Source organism: Excalfactoria chinensis, unplaced genomic scaffold (assembly GCF_039878825.1).
Source record: "Excalfactoria chinensis isolate bCotChi1 unplaced genomic scaffold, bCotChi1.hap2 Scaffold_328, whole genome shotgun sequence".
NCBI lineage: Eukaryota > Metazoa > Chordata > Aves > Galliformes > Phasianidae > Excalfactoria > Excalfactoria chinensis.
The window spans coordinates 52,501-60,000 of NW_027315616.1; the positions used below are offsets into that span (position 1 = coordinate 52,501).

The window sequence follows — 7,500 nt, forward strand, 5'->3', positions numbered from 1 at the left end:
GAGCGGCGAAGGCCCGCCAAAAGCGGGTAGACCTAGCGATTACAATAGAGCCGCAGGGGCAGCGACCCCTAGCCGCCGCCGCCGAGCCCGAGTGCCGCTCGGACCCGGGTAGACCGTGGCGACCGACTCGAGCCGCACGGGCAGCGACCCCTAGCCGCCGCCGCCGAGCCCGAGTGCCGGTCGGACCCGGGTAGACCGTGGCGACCGACTCGAGCCGCACGGGCAGCGACCCCTAGCAGCCGCCGCCGAGCCCGAGTGCCGCTCGGACCCGGGTAGACCGTGGCGACCGACTCGAGCGGCACGGGCAGCGACCCCTAGCCGCCGCCGCCGAGCCCGAGTGCCGCTCGGACCCGGGTAGACCGTGGCGACCGACTCGAGCCGCACGGGCAGCGACCCCTAGCCGCCGAGCCCGAGTGCCGCTCGGAGCCGGGTAGACCGTGCCGACCTGGTCGAGCCGCACGGGCAGCGACCCCTAGCCGCCGCCGCCGAGCCCGAGTGCCGCTCGGAGCCGGGTAGACCGTGCCGGCGCACCCGAGACGCCACGGAAGCGACACCTGGCTTATGCCGCGGAACGATCGAGTGGAGTGGAGCCCGCCGAGATAGGTTGCACCGTGCCGCCGCACGCGAGCCGGCGCGGCTGAGACGCCCGTCTGCCGCCGCAGAAGCACGGAGCGGACCGGAGCCCGCCGGGGCCGGGGAAACCGTGCCGGCGCACGCGAGCCGCCACAGAAGCGACAACCGGCTTCTGCCGGGGAACGATCGAGTGGAGCGGAGCCCGCCGAGATAGGTTGGACCGTGCCGGCGCACCCGAGCCTGCGCGAATGCAACCAACTGTCCTCCGCCGCGGAATGACCGAGCCGATCGGAGCGTAGTACGCACGGTCTCGGTGCACTGCGTTCGGCTCGCACGTTCCGCGGCAGCGCCCGAGGGTCGCTGCCCATCCGTCTCGAGCCGGTCGGCAAGGTCTACCCGGTTAACAGCGGCACTCGGGCTCGGCGGCGGCGGCTAGGGGTCGCTGTCAGTGCGGCTCGAGTCGGTCGGCAGGGTCTTCCCGGTTACGAGCGGCACTCGGGCTCGGCAGCGGCGGCAATAGGTCACTGCACGTGCGGCTCGAGTCGGTCGGCAGGGTCTACCTCGTAATTAGCGGCTTTCGAGCTCAGCGTCGGCGGCTAGGCGTTGCTGCACCTGTGGCTCGAGTCGGTCGGAAGGGTCTACTCGGTTACGAGTGGCACTCGGGCTCGGCAGCGGCGGCTAGGGGTCGCTGCCAGTGCGACTCAAGTCGGTCGGCAGGGTCTGCCTGGTTACCAGTGGCTTTCGGGCAGGGCGGTGGCGGCTAGGCGTTGCTGCCCGTGCAACTCGACTAGGTCAGCAGGGGTCTACCCGGTTACGAGCGGCTTTCGGGCTCAGCGGCGGCGGCTTGGGGTCGCTGCCCGTGCGACTCGAGTCGGTCAGCAGGGTCTACCCGGTAACCAGTGGCACTCGGGCTCGGCGGCGGCGGCTAAGGGTCGCTCTTCGTGTGGCTCGAGTCGGTCGGTACTGTCTACCCGGCTCAGATCAACACTCGTGCTCGGCGGCGGCAGCAAGGGTTCGCTGCCCTTGCGACTCGAGTAGGTGGGCAGGGTCTACCTGGTTACGAGCTGCTTTCGGGCACGGCGGCGGAAATTAGGGGTCGATGCATGTGCGACTCGAGTCGGTCGGAAGGTTCTACCCGGTTTCGAGGGGCACTCGGGCTCGGCGGCGCGGGCCAGGGGGCGCTGCCCGTGCGGCTCGACCAGGTCGGCGAGGTCTACCCGGGTCCGAGCGGCACTCGGGCTCGGCGGCGCAGGCCGGGGGGCCCTGCCCGTGCGGCTCGACCAGGTCGGCACGGTCTACCCGGGTCCGAGCGGCACTCGGGCTCGGCGGCGCAGGCCAGGGGGCGCTGCCCGCGCGGCTCGACTAGGTCGGCAGGGTCTACCCGGGTCCGAGCGGCACTCTGTCTCGGCGGCGCAGGCTAGGGGGCGATGCCCGTGCGACTCGACTAGGTCGGCAGGGTCTACCCGGTTAACAGCGGCACTCGGGCACGGCGGCGCAGGCTAGGGGGCGCTGCCCGTGCGACTCGACTAGGTCGGCAGGGTCTACCCGGGTCCGAGAGGCACTCGGGCTCGGCGGCCCAGGCCAGGGGGCGCTGCCCGTGCGACTCGACTAGGTCGGCACGGTCTACCCGGTTAACAGCGGCACTCGGGCTCGGCGGCGGAGGCCAGGGGGCGCTGCCCTTGCGACTCGAGTAGGTGGGCAGGGTCTACCTGGTTACGAGCTGCTTTCGGGCACGGCGGCGGAAATTAGGGGTCGATGCATGTGCGACTCGAGTCGGTCGGAAGGTTCTACCCGGTTTCGAGGGGCACTCGGGCTCGGCGGCGCGGGCCAGGGGGCGCTGCCCGTGCGGCTCGACCAGGTCGGCACGGTCTACCCGGGTCCCAGCGGCACTCGGGCTCGGCGGCGCAGGCCAGGGGGCGCTGCCCGTGCGGCTCGACTAGGTCGGCGAGGTCTACCCGAGTCCGAGCGGCACTCGGGCACGGCGGCGCAGGCCAGGGGGCGCTGCCCGTGCGGCTCGACTAGGTCGGCAAGGTCTACCCGGTTAACAGCGGCACTCGGGCACGACGGCGCAGGCTAGGGGGCGCTCTTCGTGTGGCTCGAGTCGGTCGGCACTGTCTACCCGGCTCAGATCAACACTCGTGCTCGGCGGCGGCAGCAAGGGTTCGCTGCCCTTGCGACTCGAGTAGGTGGGCAGGGTCTACCTGGTTACGAGCTGCTTTCGGGCACGGCGGCGGAAATTAGGGGTCGATGCATGTGCGACTCGAGTCGGTCGGAAGGTTCTACCCGGTTTCGAGGGGCACTCGGGCTCGGCGGCGCGGGCCAGGGGGCGCTGCCCGTGCGGCTCGACCAGGTCGGCACGGTCTACCCGGGTCCCAGCGGCACTCGGGCTCGGCGGCGCAGGCCAGGGGGCGCTGCCCGTGCGGCTCGACTAGGTCGGCGAGGTCTACCCGAGTCCGAGCGGCACTCGGGCACGGCGGCGCAGGCCAGGGGGCGCTGCCCGTGCGGCTCGACTAGGTCGGCAGGGTCTACCCGGGTCCGAGCGGCACTCGGTCTCGGCGGCGCAGGCTAGGGGGCGCTGCCCGTGCGACTCGACTAGGTCGGCAGGGTCTACCCGGGTCCGAGCGGCACTCGGGCACGGCGGCGCAGGCCAGGGGGCGCTGCCCGTGCGGCTCGACTAGGTCGGCAAGGTCTACCCGGTTAACAGCGGCACTCGGGCACGACGGCGCAGGCTAGGGGGCGCTGCCCGTGCGACTCGACTAGGTCGGCAGGGTCTACCCGGTTAACAGCGGCACTCGGGCACGGCGGCGCAGGCTAGGGGGCGCTCTTCGTGTGGCTCTAGTCGGTCGGCACTGTCTACCCGGCTCAGATCAACACTCGTGCTCGGCGGCGGCAGCAAGGGTTCGCTGCCCTTGCGACTCGAGTAGGTGGGCAGGGTCTACCTGGTTACGAGCTGCTTTCGGGCACGGCGGCGGAAATTAGGGGTCGATGCATGTGCGACTCGAGTCGGTCGGAAGGTTCTACCCGGTTTCGAGGGGCACTCGGGCTCGGCGGCGCGGGCCAGGGGGCGCTGCCCGTGCGGCTCGACCAGGTCGGCACGGTCTACCCGGGTCCGAGCGGCACGGGCTCGGCGGCGCAGGCCAGGGGGCGCTGCCCGTGCGACTCGACTAGGTCGGCAGGGTCTACCCGGGTCCGAGCGGCACTCGGGCACGGCGGCGCAGGCCAGGGGGCGCTGCCCGTGCGGCTCGAGTAGGTCGGCAAGGTCTACCCGGTTAACAGCGGCACTCGGACACGACGGCGCAGGCTAGGGGGCGCTGCCCGTGCGACTCGACTTGGTCGGCAGGGTCTACCCGGTTAACAGCGGCACTCGGGCACGGCGGCGCAGGCCAGGGGGCGCTGCCCGTGCGGCTCGACTAGGTCGGCAAGGTCTACCCGGTTAACAGCGGCACTCGGGCACGACGGCGCAGGCTAGGGGGCGCTGCCCGTGCGGCTCGACCAGGTCGGCAAGGTCTACCCGGTTAACAGCGGCACTCGGGCACGACGGCGCAGGCTAGGGGGCGCTGCCCGTGCGACTCGACTAGGTCGGCAGGGTCTACCCGGGTCCGAGCGGCACTCGGGCTCGGCGGCGCAGGCCAGGGGGCGCTGCCCCTGCGGCTCGACCAGGTCGGCAAGGTCTACCCGGTTAACAGCGGCACTCGGGCACGACGGCGCAGGCTAGGGGGCGCTGCCCGTGCGACTCGACTAGGTCGGCAGGGTCTACCCGGTTAACAGCGGCACTCGGGCACGGCGGCGCAGGCCAGGGGGCGCTGCCCGTGCGGCTCGAGTAGGTCGGCAAGGTCTATCCGGTTAACAGCGGCACTCGGGCACTGCGGCGCAGGCTAGGGGGCGCTGCCCGTGCGACTCGACTAGGTCGGCAGGGTCTACCCGGGTCCGAGCGGCACTCGGGCACGGCGGCGCAGGCCAGGGGGCGCTGCCCGTGCGGCTCGACTAGGTCGCCACGGTCTACCCGGTTAACGGCGGCACTCGGGCACGACGGCGCAGGCTAGGGGGCGCTGCCCGTGCGACTCGACTAGGTCGGCAGGGTCTACCCGGGTCCGAGCGGCACTCGGGCACGGCGGCGCAGGCCAGGGGGCGCTGCCCGTGCGGCTCGACTAGGTCGGCAAGGTCTACCCGGTTAACAGCGGCACTCGGGCACGACGGCGCAGGCTAGGGGGCGCTGCCCGTGCGACTCGACTAGGTCGGCAGGGTCTACCCGGTTAACAGCGGCACTCGGGCACGGCGGCGCAGGCCAGGGGGCGCTGCCCGTGCGACTCGACTAGGTCGGCAGGGTCTACCCGGGTCCGAGCGGCACTCGGGCTCGGCGGCGGCGGCGGCTAGGGGTCGCTGCCCGTGCGACTCGACTGGGTCGGCACTGTCTACCCGGCTCCGAGCGGCACGGGCTCGGCGGCGGTGGCTAGGGGGCGCTGCCCGTGCCGCTCGATTCGGTCGCCACGGTCTACCCGGCTCCGCCCCGGACTCTAGAGGTCGCTGCCGGACAGGCTCGGATGCGGCCCGGCCCACCCGGAGGAAGCGCGCGTGCGCGAGCCGGGGCCGCGCCCACCGGGAGGGCCGTTGGTGATGGAATTCCGGCCGGTCTGCCGGAAATCCGGGACGGCGGTCGGCCCGGACGGCGCGCGGTCGCTCGCCTCGGCGGGGTAAGGATGGAAGAACAGCGGGTAGACGGCAGCGGTCGGCAGAGAGGTGGGCCGGCGGAAGGCGCGGGGTGGCCGCGGGGGCGGGGGCGCGGGCGCGGGCGGGGGCGCGGGCGCGGGCGGGGGCGCGGGCGCCGCCGTTGCCGAGTCGCGCTCGTTCGACTCTTCCGGTCCCCGGGCTCGTGCCGAGGGTGCCGGGGGGTGGGGGGGGTTGGAAGGATAAATGGGAAACTGTAAAAAGTCCCGCGGCTCTCTCGGCCGGCGTGGGGGGGTGCGGGGTGGGGGGGCGCTGGTTGGAGACCGGGTAAAAGAAGGATGGCGGGTGGGGGGGGGGAGAGAGAGCGAGAGAGAGCGAGAGAGAGCGAGAGAGAGAGCACGCGCCAGTGGAGACCGTGGTGGACAAAAAAAAAAAATAAATAAAAAAAAAAAAAAATCGAAAAATCGATCTGATTTCACCGGCAGCCGGGCCGCGGCGCGGCGGGGGTCTCCCGCCCGAAGCGCCGAGGGGGGGTGGGCCTCCCACTTATCCTGCACCTCTCCCGTCTCTTCGCAGCGCCGGACTAGAGTCGAGGTAAACGGGGTCTTCTGTTCCCCGCCGATTCCGCCGAGCCCGTTCCCTCGGCTGCGATTTCGCTGGACGGTAGGTCGGGACAGAGGGGACTTTGTTCCTCTTCTGCCGGAGCTCTGGCCGCGGCGGAGGCGGTTCCCGCCTCGGACCCCGCGGCCACGGAGGCGGAGGCGTTTCCGGGTGGGGGAGGACGCGAAGGGGGGGGGGGGGGAACGGGGGCTCGCTCGGCAGAAGCGGCCCGTGCGAAAGGACGCTCTCCGCGGATTTTTCTTGACTCGTCCCCTTTCTTTCCCACGCGACGCGCACCGGCCTACGGGCGCCCGAGGGCGGCAGCAGGCGCGGTCGCCCCCAGGAGGTACGCGAGAAGGCCTAGCGCGGGGTACCGGCGACGAGACCTTCTCCGACGAATCCTCGCGCGCTCCGACGGGACGACTCGGAGGCTTTCGCCGCCGTTTACCCGCGGCGACGGCATCCCTCAGCCCTTCTCCGTCTGTACGGGGAACGGGTCGCCGCGGCGCCGGACCTCTGACGGATCGGCCGAGGCGAGCGTCGGGTCAGCTGCGGGAGCACAGGTGAGAGTCGTTTCGCCGCGTGTCACGGGTCACCTAGATTTACCCGTGCCCGCGACGGGGGCCGCCGCCGCCGCCGCCCCGTCGGGCCCCCGGCCCGGAAAGGGAGGGGAAAAAGGGGGGCGGAAAGAACAGCGGCAGCAATCTAAGGGGGAAAACTTCTTTTACTAGATACGGTGTCGGAGCACGAGGTAACGTCGTAGAATACGATCTCGTCGAGGCTCGTCCGTCGAACGAAACAGAGAGAGAGAGAGTCCCCGAAAACCCAGAGGCCTGCTGTGAACTCCAGGCGACGGACGCGGCCGGAGCGCTCCTCGCGCCCCGAGAGTCAGAGAGAGAGGGGGAGAGAGAGAGAGAGAGAAGTCCAGCCTGGGAGCGAGATAATCCTCCTCCCGCGAGCTATCTCTGGCCGCGACGTCCCCTGGGATACGTAGACGCGTAGCGCGCGCGACGTCGCGACGTAGAATATCGAGAGCGACGCCGCGAAACCGCGACGCCGCGCTCCCGGAAACGGGTGGAGCTCGACTCCGCTTCCTCCGGACCTCCTCGAAGGGCCGAGCGCCGCCGAGGCGGCGCAGCATCTCTCGGAGACGGCTCCCCGGCGGAGACGGCCTCGGCGTTCCTTCCCGGCGAAGGCGTCCGCATCGGTGAGTTTTTCCTCCTCAATAAACGTTTGGATATCCGTTGCCGTCCTCGTGTCCTTCCGCCTTCCGCCGTCACACCGGATTCCCCTCCGGCTTCCCCCTTCGGAGCCGGTCGAGAGCCCTTCGACCGGTCCGGAGAGCCGCCGGCCGGTTAACCGGCGCCCGTGCGGGGGCCCCGCTCGCTCGGGCGGAGTCCATCGCGAGCCGGTTCAGAGCCGGTTTCCTTCCCAAAGGCCGGCCCGAGATCGGCCCCGAGGTCCTGAGGACGCGGGCGAGCTGCTGCCGCCTCCGCTCGCTCGCTCACCGAAACCACCCTCTGCTTCCTGCCAAGGAAGGGCATTCCAAGCACGGCAGCTAGACCTGAGCCTAGCGATCGTCAAGGCCCCGCCGCACCCGCCTCAGACCGGAGGCGCCCCCCCCCCCCCCCCCCCCCCCCCTTCCGCAACGGGAAGCTCTCG

The 7,500-nt window shown here is 71.4% G+C and overlaps 1 long non-coding RNA gene across 1 annotated transcript; it reads left to right on the top strand.

Annotated features, from left to right (window-relative positions):
* Positions 1 to 5,170: 5,170 nt before the first annotated feature.
* On the top strand, positions 5,171 to 7,084 carry LOC140264854 (uncharacterized). Its single transcript, XR_011906125.1, has 3 exons — positions 5,171 to 5,310; positions 5,815 to 6,401; positions 6,570 to 7,084. It is a non-coding gene; the product is annotated as an uncharacterized lncRNA (long non-coding RNA).
* The last annotated feature ends 416 nt before the right edge of the window (positions 7,085 to 7,500 follow it).